We start from the raw sequence: 26,772 nt of genomic DNA, 5'->3' as shown, positions 1-26,772 counted from the left end.
TATAAAAACTTATAAACTAGAAAATAAAATATTTTCAATGGCATTTGATAACGCGTCGAATAATACATCGGCGGTTGATAAATTAAAATTAAAATATACGCCGATTTGCAATGGTGTATTTTTTCACTCAAGGTGTGTTGCACATATCATTAATTTAATCGTGCAAGACGGACTTGCTTCGGATGAGGTTACATCGGTTATAAACGATTTTAGACTAATGATACATGAAGTTTTTAAGAAAAGTAAAAAAAGACAAATGGAATATAGAAAATTTTGTAAAGATACGGGAAGAAAAGCTTTGGGAGCTAATTGGGATGTACCTCATCGATGGAATTCCACTTGCATAATGTTTCAAAGTGCTTTAGAACAAAGAGAAACTTTACAAATGTTTCATTCTAGTCTTGCCGAGAATGATTTGGCAATCCCCTTTTCAAATGAGAAATGGGAAATTATCAATGACTTATCGACTTTTCTTGAAGTTTTTAAAACATCAACTACGAAACTATCGGGAATGTATTATCCGACAAGTCCCTTGGTTCTTTCGGAGTTATTTTTAATGGTTAACAATCTTAAAGAATTTGAAAATAAAAGTCCAATGTTTTCAAACATCATATTACCAATGAAGTTTAAATTAAAAAAATACTTTCTTGAATTGCCACCGGTTTTTACTTGCGCCGCCGCTTTAAACCCAATGTTAAATGTTACGGGGGTTGAATGTGTGATAGACGAAATTTTTTCAGCCTTAGATATGCATGAAGTTGACCCAAACTTTTCAACAGAGGCAAAAAATTATTTTAACATGAATTTTAAATTTATGTATGACTTTTATTTAAATAAATATGGGTCAAACATACACATGCCTATGCCGGGGGGTCTTCATCAAGTTCAAGTGCTACTAGAGTACGAGATCCCATGATTAGCCTTATGAACACCGTTCGCAACGTAACGGCTAAAAAACAAAGGGGTAACACCCCTTCAAGCGAACTAGGAAGGTATAGTGCAAATGATTACTCTACCGGTTTATCCGAAGAGGAATATGGCACTTTTGATGTTTTGGCTTGGTGGAAGGTAAAGGAAACCGAGTTTCTGATTTTTGCCACCATGGCCCGTGATTTACTAACCGTCCAAGCTTCTACGGTAGCTTCGGAATCCGCTTTTTCTCTTAGTGGCAGGGTAATATCGGTGAGAAGAACAAGACTAAATTCGGAGTCGGTGGAGATGTGCATTTGCTTAAAGGATCACTTGGACTCAATCGATCGTATTCAACACGTAACCACTCTCGAAGATGAAACACCACTTGATGTTCGAGTGCACGACGAACAAGAAGGCATTTCTACAAGTAATTCCGAGGAAGAAGTCGCCGCTCAATAATTACGACGAACAAGAAAGCTTTTCTAGAAATAATATGTCACAACTTTATATTTATAAGTTTAATGTTTTGTTAGTTTGTTTTTGAAGATTTTAAAACATGTAACCTTTTTTTTTTGAACTTCTTAAAGTAAATAAAATGAATTTTATGTTAATTGTTTTTTTTTATTTTTCATGTTATACAAATACGAATCGTAGTTTAGAATCCAAATCGCAAACGAAAAACGAAAAAAAAATAAAAATTTTTACACTGTAACCGGTTGGAACCGGTTACAGTACAGGAACCGGTTTAGGAACCGGTAAGAACCGGTTAGATAGGTTAGGGGTCCGAGGGTGGGAGAACCGGTTCGGTTCCCTAACCGGTTCGAGCCTGGAACCGGTTTAAAATGGGGTTTTGAATATAGGAACCGGCTAGGAACCGGTTCCGGTTCCTAGTCCCAAACCGTTTTGAACATCTCTAGATAGAAGATGTCAATTCAAGAAAGCCATGTGTCACTCAAGCAAGCTTGGTAAAGGTAAAATGCATGAATAATTTCACGTGTAATGTAAGAATGTGTAAGGAAGTTAGCTTAGTTGCTAGATATAAGAGTATATAATTATATGAACTGTTTGATTGTCTAACTATTAAAAGTAGAACTAGCACAAGTGGACTCAAAAAGGGAAGTGTATAGGACACGGAAAGTAACATGATCAGATTATCACAACTGACCATTGTTATTTCCTGTTAGCCTTACTATACTTGTACTAAATAGTTCCTTGAGTAATGACGTTTGTGTTACCTTATAGAATACGAATGGCTGGAGCAAGGAAGGTTGTTGCTCAAGGAGGTCGTACTGGACGTCGTGGTAGGCAAAGTATTGTCTGGGAACCTTCTGAAGAACCAATTACTAACTCAAGAGAGGAAGGAAGTGAAACTGTGCGATATTAGAGCAACAATTAAGGGTATCAACTTGATCATGCTGTTCAAGCTGCCATTGCTCAAGTTGTAGCTGCTGCAGTGAAGAATCTGCATCCTAGTAAGTCTGCTGAAAGCCATACAAGGATCACTAAGAGGAAATGGGGGGGGGGGGAGTGGTAAGAAGGTTGATGAGAATGAGAAAGGTGACTCAAGTGAGGTTAGGTCTATGAATGTTGGTGAGGGAAGGAGGGGCCGAGGTGGGTGTAACTACAAGTCGTTTAAAGATTGTGACCCACCAAAGTTGACTGGTTTAAGGGATGCAGTCGCTACTCTTCGTTGGATAACCTCAATGGACAAGGTTATCCGAATTAGCGAGTGTCATCCTGAACAAGTGGTGGGTTATTCCACCCAGTCATTTGGTGATGAAGCTATGTTCTGGTGGGAGACAGTGGAGCAGAGAAAGACTCAAGATGAGATTAAGGAAATGAGTTGGGATGATTTGAAGGAACTGGTTTGAAGCGGTTTTGTGTTGATGTTGAGGTTGAGAGGGCTGAGATGAAGTTTCTAAATCTGAGGGCGGGTAAAATGACAACCGCGAGTACACTACCGAATTCAGCCACATGTCTAGATTGGTTCCTGATATGGTGAACACTGAAGCGAAAAGGATCAAGTCCTACGTCAGAGGACTTCCAAATAACGTCCCACCTTAGTCATGGCTAGTAAACCTGCAAATTTTGACTTTGTTGTTGAACTCGCAGTGATGGTTTACGACGACCTGGCTGTGGATGTAGTGGAAGAGGAGAAGAAAGAAAAGAAATGGGTTGCTCCTGCTAAGTGGCCCGATACTCAGATGTGGAACTTTAGAGATAAGAAGAAGAAGATGTGGGAGAAGAGGTCGTGTAAGACTTGCGGGAAGATGCATGGTGGTGAATGCAAGTGGGGTACTGGCTCTGATGTGTTCCACAAGTGTGGGAAATCTCATAGTGGAGAGTGCAGGCTATGGTCAAATGCCTGTTACAATTGTTGGAAGGTGGAGCATTACACTTATGAATGCAACGTCAAGGCCACGTGTTGCAAGTGTGGTAAGAAGGGTCATATGGCAAGGGAATCTGCCGAAGTCGGAGGAAGTAGAAAGAAGGATGATGACCAGTTTAGGCTAAGGACCAGAGCCTACATACTGACTCGGGAGTAGGCCAAGCAGATTCCGGATATTGTGACAGGTACGTTTCTAGTAAACGGTATTTCCGCTTCTGTATTGTTTGATTCTGGTGAAAATAGAAGTTTTGTAGCTACGACATATATTAAGTTGGCAAAAACGAAATGTTGTCGTGTGCCTGAGACTTTTACAGTAGAAACCGCTAGTGAGACCTCGGTTAGGATATTGAGAATGGTTAAGGATTTTAAGATAGAGTTAAAGGGACGTGAGTTCCCTGTTACCCTATATGTCATGACCTTAGGAGGATTCGATGTGGTTTTGGGAATGGATTGGCTATCTGAGTTTCAGGCTCAGAAAGTGTGTAAGAGTACGTTCATAAGGTTAAAGTCAATGGATGGTGGAACAGTGACGGTTTATGGTGATAAATAAAGTTCAGGGCTTATTGTCATTTCAATGATAAAAGCCAAAGGATTATCAAAGCGTGGGTGCGGTACCTACCTGGCGTACGTTGTCAAAGCTACGACCAAGACGAAAGAAGTGAAAGATGTTCTGTTGTGCGCGATTAACCAGAAGTGTTTCCTGAGGATCTTCCGGGATTGTCACCGGAGCGAGAGGTAGAATTCCAGATAGACTTAATACCAGGAGCACAACCCGTCACAAAAGCACCTTACCGCCTAGCGCCATCCGAGATAAAAGAATTGATGTCTCAACTAAAAGAACTCCTCGTAAAATGTTTTATAAGACCGAGGGTTTCCCCGTGTGGCGCACCGGTGTTGTTTGCAAAGAAAAAGGATGGAAGTATGAGAATGTGTATAGTGTATCGCGAGTTGAATAAACTTACGGTTAAGAACAGATATCCATTGCCATGAACTGATGATTTGTTTGATCAACTACAAGGTTCGAGTTGGTTATCACGAATAGACCTTAGATCAGGCTTTCATCAGTTGAAGGTGAAAGAGGCAAACATCCCTAAGACAGCGTTTCGGACGCGGTATGGACACTACGAGTTTCTCGTGATGTCATTCGGTCTAACGAATGCTCTAGCAACATTTATGGACATGATGAATAGGGTATGTCGGACGATGTTAGATAATTCAGTTATCATGTTCATTGATGATATATTGATATATTCAAAGAGCGAGTCTGATCACGTTGAGCATCTAAGAGAAGTATTGGAGATTTTGAAGGAAGAGAAACTATATGCTAAGTTTTCAAAGTGTGCATTCGGGTTGCGTGAGGTATAGTTTCTAGGTCATGTAATCAATCCTGAAGGAATTACTGTGGACCCAGCTAAGATTGAGGCGATAATGAATTGGAAGACTCCGCAAAACCCGACTTATATACGCAGCTTCTTAGGGTTTGCTGGCTATTATAGGAGATTAATTGAAGGCTTCTCCAAGTATACTTCTAGTCATCTCTTCCAACTGCTCCTTTTTGAAGTCCATGAAATCATCTTTGAATATTATATGCCTCAACTCACCACCAGTCATTATGACTTTCAAAGATTCAGTTCTTGCATCGAAGTATAGCTTCTTTGGTAGGTCCACATCGGTTGGTGGCCTTTGTTGTCTTTGTTGTGAAGCTCTGGTGGTTGGGATTGGGACACTTACAGTGAAGGATCTAGAAGTATACATATTTTTAGGTATAGGTACCCTCATATGCCCAGAGTTCACAAACATTTCAATAATCTTCTCCTTTTTTTTTGGGTAAAGGGTTCTACCCGGTTAAATTCATTCCACACAACCAACAAAGAACAAGTAATATGACAAAGTGCCATACTAGTTCTCATGTATGACATGCCATACAAGAGTAAACAAAACCAAAACCACCAAACAATGGTAAACACTGCTAAAGCCTACACAAGAACCAAAAAAACAAACATAACAAAAACAAATCAACCATTATCATCAATTTGGTGTGAAACTCCTCTCGGAAAGTGCCAATCTTCAAGAACCCGATTGACCCGTTCAGAATTCTTGAACTTTAGAGTCATTAGCTTTAGGCGAGTACCCTTAATGATTTCATCAGTAACAATCTTTGGAGTCTTCAAAGAGTTCCTGAAAAGCCTGTTATTTCGTTCCTTCCAAATTACGTAAACCGAAGCCCGAAGTAACAGCCGATTAATAACATTATAAATAGAGTTGGACATTCCAAATTGAGACACATATTGAAGAATATTCGCCCAACCATTCATGCATCCCTGAAACTTACCTTTCATTTTGACAATACTCCAAACCTCAGCAGAGAACTTACACTCAAAGAAGAGATGATTACGAGAATCCGGCTCTCCATTACATAAAAGGCAGCAATACAAGTTATGATTTGGATACCCACCAATATTCCACCCCATTATACGATTCTGCGTGCTCAACCTATCATGAAGCACAATCCACAACATAAAGGAGTGTTTTGGAACACATTGAGAGAACCAAACAACATGCATCCAAGAAACCTTATCAGCCGGTATTCGAAGAAGTTGCCATATTCCTGAAGCCGAGAAATTCATTGAAGTCCCATTCTCATCCATTACCACGATCTTGTCCCTCTTTTCCAGATAAATACTCACCCCCTTTAAGTTCAAAAGAATTGGGAATCTCGAAATCCAATCAGGCGGCCATCCCCAGTTATTATGAAGAACAACATCACTGACACAGGTTTCTAAAGTCAACCCAGCCCCATGTATAGCTCTCGGGTTAATATAATCACTTAAAGGACATAAATCATCCCATTTATCATACCAAACTGAAGTAGATATCCCATTACCGATTTCATGCCATATAAAATGTCTAATACGGGGACGAAACTGAAGAATTTTCCTCCACCCCCATGTACAAGAGTTAGGAATATGCAAGCTCCAAAAATTTCGCCCCCTCATTTTATACTCATGCATCCATTTAACCCACAACGACTTACGATCATTGATTAAACTCCAAATATGATAAACCAGAAGAGAGTTATTGACATCCCGGATACGCTGGATACCCAAACCACCTTCACTTTTCGGCTGACAAACAATATCCCAAGAAACTTTATGCTTTCCCTTTTTATTTCCAAAGTCCCAAAGGAAATTTTTAATCCATTTTTCAAGATCAGCAATAAGTCTAGAAGGAAGTGAGAAAACAGCAGACCAGTAAATATATAAGGACGACAGAACAGACCTGACCAGCTGAAGTTTACCCGCAAAAGATAAAGTTTTATTCTTCCAATCTCCAATCCGATTATCCATACGATCCAGCAACCTCTTACAATCACGGTAATTTAGCCTCGTAGAAATAAGAGGAACTCCCAAGTATTTAACCGGGAGCCTACCTTCAACGAAGGGTATAATATTCAAAATCCCACTTTTAACGCGATCCGAAACATTACAGAAAAACGCGGTACTTTTCGGTACACTAGGAGTAAGCCCGGACATATCTTTGAAATTATTCAGAGCCCCCATAATAGTTTTAGCGGAATCCACATCGCCTCGAGCAAACAGGAACAAATCATCCGCAAAGCAAATATTGATAATATTTAATTTTTCACAATGACGATGAAAACGAAACGAGCGTTCAATACGAACCTTTCGATGCAGAATCAACGTAAGAACTTGCATAACCTGCGTGAAAATATAAGGAGACATCGGATCACCCTGTCTTAGACCTCTTTTACCACTAAAGAACCCGTGTAAGTTCCCATTTATGGATATCGAAAAGGAAGAAGTGGTTATGCATTCCATTATCCAATGGATCATCCTATCGTGGAAACCATATCCATAAAGAATATCCCGAATGAAGTCCCAACTGACCGTATCGTAAGCTTTCTGAATATCAACTTTAAAAGCACATCTAGGCGGTCCGTTATTAGTGTGATAATTATGCATTAATTCTTGTGTCAAAAGGATGTTATCAGAAATTCTACGCCCAGGAACAAACGCAGACTGATTGATATCAATTAACGACTCCAAACCCTTCATCATACGCACCGAGATAATCTTGGTAATGCATTTATATAAAGTGTTGCAGCACGAGATGGGACGAAAATCATTAGGAGTAAAAGTGGTGGTCACTTTGGGAATAAGGGCAATAATAGTGTGGTTAACCTGTTTAAGGAGACTTCCTTTTCTGAAAAATTCATGAACCGCCAAACAAACATCTTTCCCAACAATATCCCAAGAACTTTTAAAGAAGGCCTAGGAAAAACCATCAGGTCCCGGCGCTTTTTTATTCCCAATAGAGAAAAAAGCTTCCTTGATTTCCAAATCGGATATAGGTCTAACCATTAGCTCCGCCTGAGAGGCCGAGAGCTTAGTAGTAAAAATCTGATTATCTGGTTTTCTCAATGGTTGCATATCCGAACCAAAAATGTTTATAAAATGATTAACAAACACCGAAGGAACATCCGATCCCTCATATAATTGGCCCTGAACATCACTTATAGTATCAATACGACATCTATGGTTTCGCATTTTCAAGGAATTGTGAAAATACGCAGTGTTAGAATCACCAAGCTTTAACCAATCGACTTTAGCCTTTTGTTTTAGGAATTCTTCCTCATCTTTAGTTGCCTCATGATAAGCCTTAAGATAACTACTCTGCTCCCGAATCAACTCCAAATTAGTAGGGTCAATGTCAAGACGGGTTTGACAAGCATCAAGAAGGGTTCTTAGATCATTAACTTTCTTGTGTAGATTGCCTTGTCGGTGCAACAAAGAACGGATTGGCTGTTTTAAGTTTTGGAGTTTCTTTACCACGCGAAACATGTAATAACCATTCACCTCAATTTTCCAGCCGTTAGCAATAATATCATTATAGCCCGGTTTACCAATTAAGAAATTAGGGAATTTAAACTGTTTAGGCTTACCTTTAATAAGAGAGGGGAATTTCAATAAACATGGAGAGTGGTCTGAAATCCGGTATGGAAGGAACACCGCCGTTGAATCATTAAAAATATCCATGAATTTAGAGTTTCCCATCACCCTATCAAGCTTTTTGAAAAGACCCATACCCGTTCTCGGTTTATTGTTCCAAGTGAATTGGAGCCCGACCCCATTTATATCCTCAACTTCAATGTTGTTAACACAAGCACGAAAATCAAGCATCCCAGTGGATATTTTGGAAGAACCATGTAAGCTGTCTTCCAAATTAAGAGCACAATTAAAATCTCCAAGTAAAGCCCAAGGTTTACCACGAGTGAATTGTTTATGAACTGCAAGATTATGCCATAACTCCCTTCTTTTCAAATAACAATTTTCAGCATACACGAAAGAACAATACATCGCCTTATTATCCAACTTAAACTTTAACTGAACGTGAAGAACCTGGTTCGAATAATCAATAACCATTAGATCAACCAAATCCGTATTCCACCCCACAATAATCCGAGTACCTTTATCACACACACTACCATTGCTAGTCCAATCCCAAGTGTTACAAATCTTCTTACAAACATCAAAAACCGAATTTAATTGTACGTGAGACTCAAGAATAGCACACACCTAAATATTATTATCTTGGATTACCTTACGAACCTCTTTTTGTTTAAGAGGGCGGTTCAACCCTCTTATATTCCATGTAGCAATAGTACCCATTAAACACCCAATTCACCGGGTGTGCTTGCACCCTCAGAACCATTATCCGCTTTCATACTGTTAGTCACATCCGTAAAAAGCTCCTCCACATCATCCTCATCTTCATCACTTTCTGGTTCATCCACCAAACTACCAAACCGGTTACTAGTTTGGACATAATGCTTTTCCTTTGACTCAACCCCCACAGCCATAGAAGTTGTAGGTTTACCCACGGGATGATTAGTATCTTGTCTTTGAGAGGATGGTTTATTTACAGGTTGTGTCACAACAGGTTTAACTACCGGTCGATAGACAAGATTATGTTTCTTGACTTGCGTAATAACTTTTTTCTTTCCCTTCACCCTCTGGAAACCATCATCATTAGTGACTTTCATTGGTTCTTCATTTAACTTTTTATCATGAACTTGTTTCGGGCATTGAGTGTTCGAATGGCCAAACACTATAAGGAACATCTGGGGGGATCCCAATCATATTCAATCTTAATCTCCGAGATCTTGTTTGTCTCCCCCCACGTATCCGGAACAGCAACAACCAGCTTCCTTTTAATGTCCTGATTTGCATGAAGTTCAACTTGAACTCTAGCAAAACTACTTCTTCCCCACTATTCCTTACACATATTGGCAGTGTAAGAATCAACACTTATCGGATCCCCAATTCTTGAAGCGAGCAAAATTAGACCATCCTCAGTAAAGGCACCCAGAGGAATATTCTGTAATCTGACCCAAACCAGAACAGACCGTATATCCTCCCTTTCCAAATCTGACTCCATAGTCCAAATATTAAGAATAATGGGGACATTCCTAATCATCCAAGGACCATCCTCAATCAGCTGCATCATCCCAACTTCCGAATGAAACTTGAAAAAGAAAAACCCTTTCGCATTCATCATAAGTCTCGTAAGCCCATATTTGTTCCAATTTTTCTTAGCAAAATACTCAACAACCGGAAAAGGAAGTCTATTACCCAAAAAATAACCAAACAAAGTATTAGTAAACCTATCGTTAACTTTCTTGACAGATTCAACCGGGATAACCACATCAACTCCTTCCATTGTTTTTTTGGGTAAAGGGATTCACCCGGTTAAATGCATTCACACAGCCAAAAAAATACAAGTAATATGACAGAGTGCCATATTGGTTCTCAAGTATGATATGCCATACAAGAGTAGACAAACCAAACCACCAAAAACTGGTAAACACAGCTAAAGCTTACACAAGAACCAAGGAAAAAACAAAACAAAAAACAAATCAACCATTATCATCAATTTGATGGGAAACTCCCCGCGGAAAGTGCCAATCCTCGAGAACCCGATTAACCCGTTCAGAATTCTTGAACTTTAGAGACATAAGCTTTAGGCGAGTACCCCTAATGATTTCGTCAGCAACAGTCGTAGGAGTCTTCAAAGAGTTCCTGAAAAGCTGGTTATTTCGCTCCTTCCAAATAATGTACACCGAAGCCCCAAATAACAGCCGATTAACAACATTATCAATAGAGTTGGACATTCCACATTGAGACACATATTGAAGAATATTCGCCCAACCATTTCTGCACCCCTGAAACTTCCCTTTCATTTTTACAATACTCCAAACCTCAGAAGAGAACTTACAATCAAAGAAGAGATGATTACGAGAATCCGGCTCTCCATTACAAAGAAGGCAGCAATACAAGTTATGATTTGGATACCCACCAATCTTCCACCCCATAATACGATTCTGCGTGCTCAACCTGTCATGAATCACAGTCCACAACATAAAGGAGTGTTTTGGAACACATTGAGAGAACCAAACAACATGCACCCAAGACACCTTATCAGCCGGTCTCCGAAGAAGATGCCATATACCTGAAGCCGAGAAACTCATTGAAGTCCCATTCTCATCCATTACCACTATCTTGTCCCTCTTATCCGGACAAATACTTACCTCTTTTAAGTTCGAAAGAATTGGGTATCTCAAAAACCAATCAGGCGGCCAACCCCAGTTATTATGATGAACCACATCAATGACACAGGTCTCTAAAGACAATCCAGCCCGATGTATAGCTCTAGGGTTGATATAATCAATTAAAGGACAAAGATCATCCCATTTATCGTACCAAACTGAAGTAGATCTCCCATTACCAATTTCATGCCATATAAACTGTCTAATATGGGGACGAAACTGAATAATTTTCCTCTACCCCCAAGTACACGAGTTAGGAATCTGCAAGCTCCAAAAATTTCGCCCCTTCATTTTATACTCATGAATCCATTTAACCCACAACGAATTACGCACATTGATTAAGCTCCAAATATGATAAACCAGAAGAGAGTTATTGACATCCCGGATACGCCGGATACCCAAACCACCTTCACATTTCGGCCGACACACAATATCCCAAGAGACTTTATGCTTTCCCTTATTGTGACCATAGTCCCAAAGGAAATTTTTAATCCGTTTCTCAAGATCAGCAATAAGTCTAGAAGGGAGTGAAAACACAGCAGACCAATAAATATATAAGGACGACAGAACAGACCTGACCAGCTGCAGTTTACCCGCAAAAGATAAAGTTTTATTCTTCCAATCTCCAATCCGACTATCCATACAATCCAGCAACCTCTTACAATCACGGTAATTAACCTCGTGGAAATAAGCGGAACTCCCAAGTATTTAACCGGGAGCCTTCCTTCAACGAAGGGCATAATATTCAAAATACCACTTTTAACGCGGTCCGGGACATTACAGAAAAACGCGGTACTTTTCGGAACACTCGGAGTAAGCCCGGACATATCTTTGAAATCATTTAGAGCCCCCATAATGGTTTTAGCAGAATTCACATCACCTCGAGCAAACAGGAACAAATCATCCGCAAAGCAAATATTGATAATATTTAATTTTTCACAATAACGATGAAAACGGAACGAGCCTTCAATACGAACCTTTCGATGCAAAATTAACGTGAGAGCTTGCATAACCAGCGTGAAAATATAAGGGGACATCGGATCACCCTGTCTTAGACCTCTTTTACCACTAAAGAACCCGTGTAAGTTCCCATTAACGGATATCGAAAAGGAAGAAGTGGTTATGCACTCCATTATCCAATTAATCATCCTATCGTGGAAACCATAACCAAAAAGAATATCACGAATGAAGTCCCAACTGACCGTATCGTAAGCTTTCTGGATATCAACTTTAAAAGCACATCTAGGCGGACCCTTATTAGTGTGATAATTATGCATTAACTCTTGGGTCAAAAGGATGTTATCAGAAATCCTACGCCCAGGCACAAACGCAGACTGATTGATATCAATTAACGACTCCAAACCCTTCATCATACGAACCGAGATAATCTTGGTAATGCATTTATATAAAGTGTTGCAGCACGAGATGGGGCGAAAATCATTAGGAGTCACAATGTTGGTCACTTTGGGAATAAGGGCAATAATAGTGTGGTTTACCTGTTTAAGGAGACTTCCTTTTCTGAAAAATTCATGAACCGCCAAACAAACATCTTTCCCAACAATATCCCAAGAACTTTTGAAGAAGGCCGAGGAAAAACCATCAGGACCCGGCGCTTTGGAATTCCCAATAGAGAAAAACGCATCCTTGATTTCCAAATCGGATATAGGTCTAACCATAAGCTCCGCCTGAGAGGCCGTGAGCTTAGTAGTAAAAATCTGATTATCCGGTTTTCTCAATGGTTGCAAATCTGAACCAAAAATGTTCGTAAAATGATTAACAAACACCGAAGGAACATCCAACCCCTCAAATAAACGGCCCTGAGCATCACTTATAATATCAATACGACCCCTATGGTTTCGCATTTTCAAGGAATTGTGAAAGTACGCAGTGTTAGAGTCACCAAGCTTTAACCAATCAACTTTAGCCTTCTGTTTAATGAATTCTTCCTCATCTTTAGCCGCCTCATGATAAGCCTTAAGATAACTACTCTGCTCCCGAATCAACTCCAAATTAGTAGGGTCCATGTCGAGACGGGTTTGACAAGCATCCAGAAGGGTTCTAAGATCATTAACTTTCTTGTGGAGATTACCTTGCCGGTGCAGCAAAGAACGGATAGGATGTTTTAAGTTTTGGAGTTTCTTTACCACGCGAAACATGTGATAACCATTCACCTCAATATTCCAGCCGTTAGCAATAATATCATTATAACCCGGTTTTCCAATCAAGAAATTAGGGAATTTAAACGGTTTAGGCTTACCTTTAATAAGAGAGGGGAATTTCAATAGACATGGAGAGTGGTCTGAAATCCGGTACGGAAGGAACACCGCCGAAGAATCATTAAAAATCTCCATGAATTTAGAGTTTCCCATCACCCTATCAAGCTTTTTGAAAAGACCCATACCCGTTTTCGGTTTATTGCTCCAAGTGAATTGGAGTCCGACCCCATTTATATCCTCAACTTCAATGTTCTTAACACAATCACGAAAATCAAGCATCCCAGTGGAAATTTTGGAAGAACCATGTAAGCTGTCTTCCAAATTAAGAGCACAATTAAAATCTCCTAGTAAAGCCCAAGGTTTACCACGAGTGAATTGATTATGAACAGCAAGATTATGCCATAACTCCCTTCTTTTCAAATAACAATTCTCAGCATACACAAAAGAACCATACATCACCTTGCTATCCAGCTTAAACTTTAACTGAACGTGAAGAACCTGGTTCGAATAATCAATAACTATAAGATCAACCAAAACCGTATTCCACCCCACAATAATCCGAGTACCTTTATCACAAACACTACCATTGCTGGTCCAATCCCAATTTTTACAAATCTTCTTACAAACATCAAAAACCGCGTTTAATTTGACGTGAGACTCAAGAATAGCACACACCTGAATATTATTCTCTTGGATTACCTTACGAACCTCTTTTTGTTTAAGAGGGCGGTTCAACCCTCTTATATTCCAAGTGGCGATGGTACCCATTAAACACCCAATTCACCGGGTGTGCTTGCACCCTCAGAACCAATATCCGCTTTCATAGCTTTAGCCACATCCGTAAACAGCTCCTCCACATCATCATCATCTTCATTACTTTCCGATTCGTCCGCCAAATTACCAAACCGGTTACTGGTTTGGACAGCATGCTTTTCCTTTAACTGGACCCCCACAGCCATAGGAGTTGTAGGTTTACCCACAGGATAATTATTGTCTTGTCCTTGAGCGGATGGTTTATTTATAGGTTGTGACACAGCAGGTTTAACCACCGGTCGATAGACAAGATTATGTTTTTTGACTTGCGTATTAACTTTTTTCTTTCCCTTCACCCTCTGGAAACCATCATCATTAGTGACTTTCGTTGGTTCATCATTTAACTTTTTATCATGAACTTGTTTCGGGCATTGAGTGTTCGAATGGCCAAACACCTCACATAAAGAACATCCGGGGGGCTCCCAATCATATTCAATCTTAATCTCCGAGATCTTATTTGTCTCCCCCCACGTATCCGGAACAGCAACAACAAGCTTCCTTTTAATATCCTGATTTGCCTGAAGCTCAACCTGGACTCTAGCAAAACTACTTCTTCCCCACGATTCCTTACACATATTGGCAGTATAAGAATCCATACTTATCGGATCCCCAATTCTTAACGCGAGCATACTTAGACCCTCCTCAGTAAAAGCACCCAGGGGAATGTTCTGTAATTTGACCCAAACCGGAACAGACCGTACATCCTCCTTCTCCAAATCTGACTCCATAGTCCAAATATGAAGAATAATGGGGACATTCCTAATCATCCAAGGACCATCTTCAATCAACTTCATCATCCCAGCTTCCGTATGAAACTTGAAAAAGAAAAACCCTTTCGCATTCATCATAAGTCTCGTAAGCCCATATTTGTTCCAATTTTTCTTAGCAAAATCCTCAACAACCGGAAAAGGAAGTCTATTACCCAAAAAATAGCCAAACAAAGTTTTATTAAACCTTTCTTTAACTTTCTTGACAGATTCAACCGGGATAACCACATCAACTCCTTCCATTGTTGACTCCACATTTAATTTTCTTAATGTTACCTTCGATGTCTTGTTTTCAAGTTGCACAACACTCACATACGAACGCTTAGAATTTTCCATATGTTTTTCCTTCCCTACATCCCTCTGAATATTAGAAGATTCAGATCCAAACACCTTTTTGTCGTCCGAGACAAAGGCTGAAAAACCTTCATCTTGTTGAATATTTAACGAATCTGATCCAATAGCCTTTTTATCGCTCGAACACCCACTATCTTTGTTCCCCATGGCTGAACATCCACCATCTTTGTTTCTAACATCATTTAAAGGAGCAATGAATGTAGTGTTTGCAGCAAACGAAACAGACGAACCCGTAGCATTAGGGTTTCCCGATGAACCAGTTTTCAGAGCCCCCCCTACGAGGGAGAACCCCATCAATGTTCGTTACTCGATTAGCTGAAAACCCTTGCATAACACTATCAACAAAACCATTACCACCCTTATGCTTCATGGAAACCCAAGAATGAAATCACACCACACCTGATCGGTCACAACTCCTTCCATTGTTGACTCCACATTTAATTTTCTTAATGTTACCTTAGTTGTCTTGTTTTCAAGTTGGGCAACACTCACATACGAAGGCTTAGAATTTTCCATATGTTTCTCCATTCCTTCATCCCTTTGAATATTTAAAGACTCAGATCCAAAAACCTTGTTATCATCCGAACCAAAGGCTGAAAAACCTCCATCTTGTTGAATAGTTAACGAATCAGATCCAAGAACCTTGTTATCATTAGAAGCCACGGCTGAACAACCACCATCTTTGTTGATTACATCATTTAAAGGAACATTGAATGTTGTGTTTGCAGCAAACGAAACAGTTTTCAGAGCCCCCCTACAAGGAAGAACCCCATCAATGTTCGTGACTCGATTGGCTGAAAACCCTTGCTTGATACGATCAACAAATCCATTACCACCCTTCTGCTCCATGCAAAACCCTAGAACGAAAATAACACCCATGAACAAGAACCAAGAACGGCTGTTTGAAAACCCTAATCTTGAACAAGAACCAAGATCGGCTGATAGAAACCCTAATCAACAAATAACACCCAAGAACAAGAACCAAAATTCCAAACAAACCAAGATCAGCCAAGGATTAGATCAAGAACGGCTGGAAACCCTAATCTTGAAATCGGCTGTTTGAAACCCTAGTACTATTTAAAAGCGGCTGCACCAAGAAGAAATCCTAATCTACTAAACAATCAGCCAAGGATTAGATCAAGATCATGCAGCAAACAACCAAGAAACGGCGCCAAGATCCCCACAAACCCTAATAGGTTTTCTCCTATCTCTCTTGAACGGCCAAGAACTTAATAATCCTAATCTTGATTAACCACAAGATCCTCAATCAGTTAATAGGATTGGATCGATCTAACTAAACTATATCAAATAGCCGTGATCAATAACAAACCTACTAAGCAATCAGAACCAAGGATTAGATCAAGATCATGCAGCAATAATCCAAGAAACCCTAATTGGTTTCTCTCTCTAGCATGCGCTCACCTATGAAACTTAAAAGTTAATAATCTTCTCCTTGGGAGACATGATCAAACTTAAATAATTTTCTCCTTTCTGGGCCAATGTAGTGATCATGCCCATGATTTCCTCATCAGTTGGACCAGCAGGTACAGATCTTTGTTCTCGAATAGGTTCTCCCCTGTGTCCACATTGAAATTGCAATAACCTCCTCTGTTCAGCTTCCACCTTCTCCCATTCTACCTTCTCAGAGTAGAATAGTTCTTTTAGTTGTCCTTTAACCAGATTATCAAAGACACCTTCAGCCATGCCCTTTCTTAGCATCAAACCCTTTAAGGTATTGATCTTTTTCTCATCATTCCAGGTCTCAACTGGCTCTACAGGCCCTGTAGGTTCTTCCTTCACAATCACCAAGGGAGGAGCATTAGATGATTTATATTTTTCTTGCTCAAATTTGACTTTTTTTAGACTCATACTTAGATAATTTATCTTTTCTTCTCAAGTTCTTTGTTTCTTTTCCTTTAACCCTAGCCTCCATCAAACTGTCAAACAATCTCACATGTTCATCCTCCCATTTCATATTTTCTTTTTCAGCCAGAGTCATCAGTCTTGGCTTCTTTGTGGATTTTTCAAAATCTACTCTCCTTGAGATCCTCTTGAAGTATGTTTCAACTTGTTGCTTGCTCAGACTATCCACCACTTCAATTGATATGCCATGATCAATAAAAAACTTACACTTCCCACCATAATTGCTATATAGTTTTTCAATTTTTTCTTGCTGATTAGTGGCTTTCATCTTCATCCTTTCAAGTTCTTCTTTCTTCACAGCTTCAATTTTTGTTTTGTAGGTGGTTTCTAACTCTTCAAACTTCATATGGCTCAATTGCTTTTCAGAAAAGCCATGAAGTCTTAGATATGCAAGGAATTTTTGAGTTTCCTTGTTCTTCTTTTTCATCATTTTCTTCATATCTCTCACTTCTCCATCAATCAGTTCATGCAACTCTTCATCAGTCATAGGATCCAGGGTTTCAAACTTATAAGCATGATTTATCAAGCACAATATTTTTGGATCATTCTTTTTGGCCTCATTCAACATAGTCTGAATGTTTTCTCTTTGCTCATCAGTCATATCAACATTTGGTGAGTTAACAATATCATCATTTTCTTCTTTCGAAAGACCTTCAAGTGCATCAATCCTTGGTTCATTTAATTCAGGCTTAATCACAACATCAAGTTTGATCGCTTGAAGTGGTATGGCTTGATTGGACTTTGCCTTTTCTATGGAACTAGTTCATCATATTTTTTTTACTTTAATCGTCCCTCTTCCTCTTTCTTTGATATTTCTTTCCATATTTGACCTCATATCCATGATCCCATTCTTCTGGATTCTTATCTATATCATCCATAGCCAGCTGTTTCCATTTTTCACTCAATATTTGAACCATGATTTTAGTATTGTATTCATCAGGAACCACCTGCTTCTCATTATGTTCCTTTTTAGTCTCATTAGTGGCTTGCTCAGGTGTTTTTGTTTTTGTTTGTTTGAAATTGTAGATGAATAGGGCCAAGGAGTTGTCAACCTCTTCAATCTGTTAAAGCTTTAACAAGCTTTCAATTACCTCTTGGTCCACCTCCCCTGATCTTCATTCAAATTTTTCTTCAGTTTAGTCTCCTCTAATAAAATCCTTTGCTCCTCAAGTTCCTTGTCAGATAGGAATCTTGATATCATCTCCCTTTGCATCCACTTAGTGATAATTTCATCATGCCTTTTGGCAGCTTGTTCAACATTTTCATCAGCCATTAAAACCTCAACACTTGATTTCACTTTGTTGGTTTCAAGAGGTTGTAAATGATCTTCAGTTTCAACAATGGCCTTTCCTTTTTATCTTCTCTTTTCTTCTTCTACTCGACAGGCCTAGATGTACCAATTTCCCTCACCAAGATTGGTTCACTGGGAAAGTTGTCAATTTCAGTAAATAAATCTTCTAGCTCTTCATCATTTTCCTTTTTCAACATTATCTCCCTTCTTGAGCTCAGAAGTTATTTCATCATCATTCTCACCAGATATCACAATCTCCTCAGTTTCACCTCCTTCTTCAATAATCACATCAGTTTGTGGCTTAGTCAATATAGCCTCAGTTACCAAGGGCTCAGTTAACACATTATGAATATCAGCCACATTTTTATTAGTAGTTTCATCATCCACCACTTTCTCAACCTCCTTCTCTATCTTATCAACCACATTCTCCTCCAACACTTCACCATTTACATCATAGTCTTGCTCACCACCATCATACTCATCAGAATCATATCCACCCTCCTCATCCTCATCATCTTCATCACCACTTCTTCTATACATATCACACAAATTTTTCAAAGTATCATCCTCCATCACATTTATATTATCCCTTATCACATTGACCACAGGTGGCTTCTCCCCCTGTTTTGGTACAGTTGAGGTCTTCTCAACTTCAGTGACTAGGGATTGAATCCGTTGTTATGCATGTGCCAACAAAGATTCTAATTAATTATTTATTTTCTTTAGGACCTCATTCTCCCTTTTTAAATCAACATTTTCAACCAAAACATCCAAGTGTCTCGCAAATAAATAGGAACCATGGGAAGGGGAATGGATAGGTGAAGTTGTGAATGGGTCAATATATTGGTTTGGGGTTGATTGAGTTCATGGGGTGGGCTTTCTATAATGTTTGTGCCTGTAGAGGGTAATGGAATAATGGATATGATTATTGGTGTAAAAGTGTGAATGATTTCAAAGTTTTGGATATTGGGTTGGTCTGTATTTTGTGAGTGGGTTGGTGATTGATATGGTGTGTTTGGCTGGTTTATTAGGCAGGCTGGGACATGTTGAGGTATGCATGGTTCATGTATAGGCTATTCTTGGGTTTGGGCTAATGGCTGGTTTAGGTTTTGGGTTTGGGTTGGGGTTTGGGTTTGAGTTTGATCTAGGTGTTGGATTGGGCTTTGGGTTTGGTTTTGGTTTGGTGATTGGGTTGGTGTTTGGGTTTGGTTTTGTGGTGATGTTGATGGGGATGGGATGTATGGTTCATGGTCTTGGTATTGGGGTTGGGGTGGTGATAGGTTTTGGGTTAAGGGTTGGTTTTGGGGTAAGGTTGGTGGTGTAGGAATGGGTTGGTTTATATTCTACCCCTGAGCCTCAACATCCTCTTCAACAATCTCCTCTACAACCGCATGATCACCTCCTCCGTCATCATTATTGTTATCATCATCGCCACCATCTACACCATCGTCTCCATCAGAATCAGAATCAGAATCATCTTCATCATCACTCACTTCCTCCTCAGAAGTCACCGTAGGTAATTATGGAACCTCCATAATCTCCAACTCACTATCAAGCAACTATGGAAGGACATCAAATTCTACTTCCAGATTAAAGTTGCTTGTTGTTGCCAACCTTGCTATCCTTCTATAGATATTAGGATCTTGCAGTGCATGAGTTATTCCCAAGGTTGGTAAATCAGGAAAAACCATGTTGAAGATGATCTGCAAAAATCTTGGGTAAACCAAAAATCTATCTTTCTCATCCTTTCCCAGATTGGTAACCAAACCGTCAAATATTAATTTTGAAAAATTGAATTGTTGGTTGTAGATAATAGCCACGGTGGCATTTGCGATGTCCCTACTCATCAGGGTCCAAGAACCCCTCCCTAGTGTAAAACCCTATACAATGTGATGAATCAAAAATCTATACAGATTAGGGAACATGCCCTTTTTGAATTGTCCTTCGTGGACATCTCCCTGATATCCCATAGTCTCCTGAAATATTCTCAATAATCGGTTGGTGGAGAAATGTATAGGGGCTTCAACAACATCTTTCAATTGCAAGCTGGCCCTGATATGGTGCTCTGTTATAATCACATCTTGCCTTGCAAAAGTAGCCTCAATCCTCCTACCAAGTTCGTCATCAATAAGTTCGGCATATTTCCAGAAATCCAGTTGGTGATTTCTGTAAATGACTAGGCTTTCCGTCAGAGAAAAATGGAGATTTGACCGTTGCATCCACCGTATCATGAGTTCCACCGGTCAGTTGTCATCTATCACCTGGAGTAGAGTGAACATGTGATTCTTCTCGAATTGATAATTCATAACTGTATAAACACCGACGAAAACACATTCAAAGTGAAAATGAGTCATAAAGTTCACAACTTTGACATGTAATAAGTCATAATTTGAAGAAGAAATAAAAGATTTTCTTTAAGAACCTGTTCTTCGAAAAATTGTTAACCTACACAAAAATCAGAGATGTTAGTGAAGATGAAATTAAAGCCCCAAATTCGTACAATCAGTGTCAGAAAACAATCTATTGATGCTTACCGAGTCGGATTTAGTGGGCTAACAATTTTGGGTTAGGATTAAGAATAAACGATTGAAATTCTGGGAGCGAGTGAACTGGAAATAATGCAATATTGGAAAGAGGGAGAAAAGTGAAATGTAAAATTCTCTAAGTCCCCCTTATATACGTTTTTGAACGTGGGTTTTAAATGCATTTGTTGTTTTGCTAAGGAATAGTGCCAAAATTTCATTTCTTAAAAAATTTAGCATAAAGCTTGCTCGTTAAAGTTTATTTGCAAAGCTTGCTAGTTAAAGTTCATTTTCAAAAGATCGCTAGGTAAAGTTCATTTTCAAAAATATTGCTCATCCCAGAGTTTGTTCAGAAATTTTAAAGTTATTAAAAATAAAATTAAGTGGATAAGATGAAGGTGGCTTACTCGAATATAAAAGATTGCTCGAGAAATAAATCACAAGATAGTTCATCAAATAGGCAACCTTACTCGGAATCAATAAGGAATCCAAAATAATAACTTAGAGATATTTCTAATTTGTCAACCTTGCTCGAAAATCTGAATTTCACAAACCTTACTCGATTACCCTTATAAAAGAAAACAATTAACAAATATTCATTCAAGTATACTACAGGCAAAGAATGCTCGAAAATACTTCAAGAGTGCAAAGTGTGCTAGAGAATACTTGTTTTCCTTTGATATACAAGTACGCTCTAAGCATAAAGTGTACTCGAAAAGTGAAGTTTGCTAGAAATTTTCTGAGATAAACAAGTATGCTAGTATAACACTTGGAATGAATTACCATATTACAAGTGTACTCTAAACATGAAGTTTGCTCGGTAAACAAAGTTTACTAGAAAACCTTGTAATTTTAGAGAATGACACTAAAACTATGAAGTTTTCTAAACAAATAAAAATTTCAACTAAAACATTCAAGTTTACTCGAAACAGACATGCAAAGCATATTCATACATGTTTCACATAATTGTCAAGTGTGCTTGAAAAAACCACTTTTTGTACATCCAAGTTTACTCGAAAGTATAAAATTATTAAAGTCTAACTGATAATACATGAATAATTCTCTTAAGCACAGATAAGCATCAAGCTTGCTCGAATGAGTTAAACATTAAAGAAAAACACCTAAGTTTGCTAGAAAGTTTAAAAACATCAAAGATTTCCCAAAAATACATATTCAGACATATTCAAGTTAAATTCAACTCTTTTTGACTTAAACCATATTTCAAACAGTTTTATCATTAAGGTTCAAAGTTTTAAGAGCAAATGGTGCATAATGAGATCAAATTTCAGTTATTTTAAAAAAAAAATACTTTTTCTCTTTTTTATGAAAAGATCTCAACATGGGATCATATTGATTAAGTCACCTTTCAATACTTCATTCTCAAAATTATTGTGATAGATCAGACAGGTTAATAGCAGGTTTAGACTTAGCATGAATTTCATTACATATTGGTGATATTCTTAAGGTTCAATTACTTTGCATAATATAAAAATGGATAACACTTATTGCACTATGATGTCCCATATCTCTTCTCAAAGCTTATTTGGCTTTCCTTAGATCACTCCAATTTGACTTCAACCCCCTGATATTTGGTCAAAATATTTTTTCATGACAGAATATATAAATTTATTGTAATTTTCTTTTCTAAACTTCAAACATATTGAGGTTGAACATTGGACATACATGCCACGTAGTTCAGACTTGCATGCCTTTCATTCGAGATGTTAAATGACTTATTTTATTGGCTCCACCTCTGTAGTTCTATTATTAACCCTCATGTTTGCATTTTCTTTCAAAATTTGTGAACGTAGATCAACTTTGGTTGAATATAAAAATTTTGTTCACATTTGTTCTGTGTCATATGTATAAGATAATTCATTTTTGGTGACCAAATACTAACAAGCTCGTGTATGAGTGGGTAATCACTTTTCTGCCGATCATTCGGAGAGATTTATCTTGAAACATGCATATTCAACAATGTATCTCCACATTAAGTTTAGCATTTTCATTATGTTTATATCACCTCAGTTTTTACACATCATGGAAAACAACCATATATATTAATGATTGTACCAATTGTCTTTTTAGCCTATGAAATCCATATGATTGGCATAAATAATCAATGTACTATCATTTCCCATTGGTTGGATCAATTTTCATAGAAAACCTTTTAAGCTTCTATAAAGCTTTGAACTGAATAATCTTATCATATCTCTGCACCATACAACTTGCTCACTTTGTCAAAAACAATTTTCTTGGAAAAACTTCTTTTGCAAAATATTCATTTGAGCATACAAGTTTGACACAAAAACTCAGTTTTGACACAAGCAGTAGGTAACATATTCATGAATAATCAAAACATCAATGACACATTTTAAACAAGCAAACTTAACATCATGTACATCCACGACAGATTATGCAAAGGCTATCCTATCCTAATCACATCATTAGTTCATATTATCCAAATAATCAAAAATATCAGATAAGCACATAGATTTATCATTTCAAATCATAAGTAAATACACTCATCTAGATGTTATCAGCATTCACTTAACAAACCTAAGTGTCATAGACACCTAAGTCACATAAATTGTCATTCGAAACACATAAGCAAATACCATTTACATAAATAAGCAGATTATCACAACTATTACTTGCAAGACCATCAAGGATAATCAGTTAGCATAGTGAGCACACATCATCAATCAGATCTCATCAGAGTTGATCATTCCCAATGCTTTCAGGAGAAAGTGAAATTTGGTTTTATCCAGTGGCTTGGTGAATAAGTCAGCCAAGTTGTCACTAGTATCAACTCTTTTCATTTCAATTAGTCCTTTCTCACTACAATCTCTATTGAAATGATGCCTGATTTCAATGTGCTTGGTCTTAGAGTGTTGGACTAGGTTCCTAAGAATGAACAGTCTTAGAGTGTTGGACTAGGTTCCTAACAATGAACAAAGTAGAAGTATTGTCAATAAAGATAGGAGTGTTCAAGAAATTCAAACCATAGTCCAACAGTTAATTTTGAATCCAAAGGACTTGTGCACAGCAAGCCGATGCAGCAATGTACTCAGCTTCAGCAGTAGAGATTGACACAATAGTTTGCTTCTTGCATTGCCATGACACCAGCCTGTCTCTCAGAAATTGACAGCCTCCAGAAGTAGATTTCCTACTGATGTTGCAGCCATCATAGTCACTATCAGTGTAGGCAATTAGATCAAAGGCATGGTCCTTTCGATACCATATCCCCAAATCAGGCTTCCCCTTCAAATATCTAAAAATTCTCTTGACAACAATCATGTGAGACATCTTTGGACTTGATTGGAATCTTGAACACACACAAACAACAAACATAATGTCTGGCCTTGAAGCAGTCAGGTACATTAGAGATCCAATTTTAGCTCTGTATTCAAGTTCATCGACAAGCTCGCCCTTATCATCAACAATCATCTTTTCATGAATGTTCATTGGAGTAGAAGAAGTCTTGAGATCTTGACATTTGAACTTGTTTAGAATGTCCTTCACATACTTTGATTGGCAAAATGAATATACCTTCCTTCTTTTATTGAACTTGCAATCCTTGAAAGAAATTCATTTCACCCATAGAGCTCATGCAGTATATTGACTTCATTACTTCCTCAAACTCCAAACACATTTGTTCATTTGTTGACCCATAGATGATATCATCTACATACATTGTAGAAGGAGCAAATTTCTTCCTCTTTTCTTGTAAAAGAGGGTCTTATCAATGGCTCCACTTTGAAAACCATTCACAAGCAAGTGGTTTGATAACTCATCATACCAAGCTCTTGGAGCTTGATGTAATCCATGTATAGCTTTGCTCAACTTTTAGACTTTATTTGGAAAATCAGGATCCTCAAAATCTGGAGGTTGAGTCACGTACACCTCCTCTTCAATCTTTCCATTTAAGAAAGCAGATTTGACATCCAATTGAAATACCGTAATATTCTTTGAAGCAACATAATCTAAGAAGATTCTTATTGTTTCTAGCCTTTCCACTGGTGCAAAAACTTCCTCAAAGTCAATTCCTTCTTCTTGTAAGCATCCTAGTATAACTAGTCTTTCTTTGTTTTTTTTATAACAATCCCTCTCTCATCCCTTTTGTTTCTGAAAACACATTTGGTTCCAATGGCATACTTATTTCTTGGCTTATCTACAAGTTCCCAAACTTGTAGATCTCTGAATTGAGCCAACTCCTCTTGCATTGCTTTCACCCAACTATTATCTTCTAAGGCTTGAACAATGTTCTTGGGTTCTACTTGGGACAGGAAGCAGGAGTACAAATAAATGTTCTGCAGATTCAGATGCACTTCTTGTAAATCTTTCATTTATGTTCCCAATGATGTTTTCATGTGGATGACTTCTTTCAACAAAGGAAGTTTTCACAAGTAGATCAGTAGACATATTTGAATCCAGATTTGTATCATTGAGATCAAGTTCCTCAATGATTGTATCTATTGTTGCATCGTTTACTCCAGGTGATTCTTCAGCAAACTGTTGTGAAGTTGAAGAAACATTATTTTCAATGTTCAAATTTTGAAATAAAGTTTCAATGTCTGGTTGTTTTTCATCTTGTTCTTGATAAAACAGGTCATTAGGTTGCACTTCATTGTTGACAGCTTGCTCTTGAACATTTTGATCATCTGTTTGCTCCTCAACCATGATAGGGTCTTCTTAAACAAGTGGTTGCTCAAGATTGTCATTTTGCTCAATCTCTAGTTCATAATCAGAAGCATTTTTAGCAAAGGAGTATTCATCATTCTTGTCTGCCACCATTGACCACAATTTGTCCAAATCAACCTTCTTTTTTGACTTTTCTTCTTGGACACTTGTTCTATACAAAGTTTCATCAAAGTCTTTAGGATAAATCTTGAAAGACTTGATTAATTTCTAAAAGATCAAACAACCATGTTGCACCACCCACAGTATTGAACTGGTTTTCATTGAATATCACATCAGAATATTCAATCACACTCAAGTGATCTTTCACATATACTTTATAAGCTTTTGAGTGTGTGGAGTATCCAACAAAGAAACAATATAAAGATTCTGATTGAAACTTGTTAAAGTAGTCTTTGGTATTTAACAATGAGCACTTGTATTCAAAAGGCTTGAGAAACTTGATGTAGGGTTTCCTTTTGAACAAAATCTCATAAGGAGTCTTGTCTTGACTTTTGTTGAGAAGAACCCTGTTCTAAACATAACAAGCAGTGTTGATAGCTTCTGCACAAAATGTAACAAGCAAATAGGCATCTGCTAACATGGTTCTTGCAGCTTCAATGAGCGTTATGTTTCTTCTTTCAGCTACACCATTTTGTTCAGGAGTTCTAGGAGCACTGAATTGTTGTAGAATTCCTTTTGCAAGACAGAATTCAGTCATTACTTCATTCTTGAATTCAGTCCCATTGTCACTTCTCATTACTTTCACCCTCACATCTAGTTGGTTCTCAATCCTTGTAACACAACTCATGATCAATTCAGCAGCTTCATCTTTGGAATTCAGAAAATAAACCCAAGTATATCTTGAAAAGTCGTCAATGATCACCAAGCAATATCTTTTCTTCCCTATATGAAGATCCATATGAAGATATGAAGCATTTCCAGTACTTGTTCAATTGAGTTTAAAAGCTTTGCTTTGTGTGATGACTTGTGCTGCTTACCTTTTTGACATGAAATGCATTTGTCATCAAGGTTGAACTCTCCTGTTCATGTTCTTTAAATTAACATGACAAAGCTTTATGTGCCACATTTGGTTTCATTTTTAGTGGCCTTTGACACAAAACAAGATCCACCCCTAGAAACTACATCCTTCATATTTAATTCATACAAGTTTCCGTTTCTAGGAGCTATCATCATAATCATATATGGAGAAATGACAAATTCAGGTTTGAGAATGAAACAGTGAGAATCATCAAATCCAACCTTATAACCTTTATC

The 26,772-nt window shown here is 38.0% G+C and overlaps 1 pseudogene; it reads right to left on the bottom strand.

Moving 5' to 3' along the window:
- Nucleotides 1-26,772, bottom strand: part of LOC143555302 (large ribosomal subunit protein eL8y-like) — a 38,805-nt pseudogene that overhangs the window by 3,718 nt on the left and 8,315 nt on the right.

The sequence above is a fragment of the Bidens hawaiensis genome, unplaced genomic scaffold, assembly GCF_021521415.1.
Source record: "Bidens hawaiensis isolate Kalapana, Puna unplaced genomic scaffold, B.hawaiensis_p1.1 tig00018037_1, whole genome shotgun sequence".
Classification (NCBI taxonomy): domain Eukaryota; kingdom Viridiplantae; phylum Streptophyta; class Magnoliopsida; order Asterales; family Asteraceae; genus Bidens; species Bidens hawaiensis.
The sequence above is the reverse complement of the archived record's forward strand: the minus strand, read 5'-3'. Positions and strand labels throughout refer to the sequence as shown.